Source organism: Lupinus angustifolius, chromosome LG17, assembly GCF_001865875.1.
Source record: "Lupinus angustifolius cultivar Tanjil chromosome LG17, LupAngTanjil_v1.0, whole genome shotgun sequence".
In the NCBI taxonomy this organism is placed as follows: domain Eukaryota; kingdom Viridiplantae; phylum Streptophyta; class Magnoliopsida; order Fabales; family Fabaceae; genus Lupinus; species Lupinus angustifolius.
Genome location: NC_032025.1, coordinates 7,775,502 through 7,776,763, shown reverse-complemented (window position 1 = coordinate 7,776,763; position 1,262 = coordinate 7,775,502).

Genomic DNA, 1,262 nt, shown 5'->3' with positions numbered 1-1,262 from the left:
ATGTTGCTATTCCTGATGATGAGATTGATCTTCCTCCACCTCAACCATAGTTTAGAAGACTTTAGACCTAGGATATCTTACCCTTAGGTTTATTTCTTCTTTATTGCACTTTATAGACTCAGTTGTTGTTACTATTTCGAGACTTATTTGTGCTTATTCTGTCTCTGTTTGACATTTTATGGTTTGTATGGTTGCTGGATATTTTTATTCGCTATGCTATGTTTTTAAATTTTTGCTTTTAATTATGTCAAAATAGCTTATCTGGTTATTTGAATGGTTCTTGATCATATGAGATTTTCTGGTGCATAAATTAAGCTGGTTATTGCACTACATTGCTTATTATGCTTATTGCTATTTGATATGGTAAATCTTGTATGTCGTTCACTCCACCTATTAGTTATTTTATTGTTTAAACAAGAGCATTTGTTCAAGCCACCGAAAATAAAACAGGTTAATAGTTAAATTCCAAATTAATTCATTAACTTCGTTTTATGTTTAACTACATATCTCTGTCTACTTTTGACCTGGGTTATCTTTTTGATAATGTCAAAAGGGGGAGAAAGGTTGTTTCGTTTGTTGTTTGATTGTGCAGGTTGATCTTAATATTACTTCCGACATATTCGCGCATCATATCAATCAGTGCCAATACAATCTTCAAGCTAATCATCAAACAAATGGTGTAGTGTTTGTCATCATAAAAAACGGGGAGATTGAAAGTGCGCATGTCAAGATGAGCACTTTGGAAATCTTGCTCACTATGTGTTTTGGTTTTGATGAGGACAACTTGTGTTTCATAAGAGCTTGAAGATCATCAACAAATCAACGTGCTTAAGTCTCAAGATTGGTATTAGACTTAGACTAGCGATTAGTTTAGGTTGAGTCTAAGGCTTAGGTAAACTCAATACATGTCTCATATGCATAAAACTTTAAATCATTTTAGTTTTGAGATATGTCATTTATAATATGTTCATGCATCATATAAATACATGTAATCAGTGCATCCTAGGCATAAACTTAGTGTTGAACATGTATAAATTAAGTGCATAACGTATTTGAGTTTTGCAATTTGAAAATACACTTGGAAATATGCCGTTAATCGATTAAGGTGTGTTTTAATCGATTAACATAAGTTTTTGAAAAGCTGTTGAAACAGAAAACTTGATCAGATACAATTTTGTAACACGTTAATCGATTAACCAAGGACTTAATCGATTAACTGGGCTGCAGAATGGATTCTTTATAAACTACGTTTTCAGAACTCA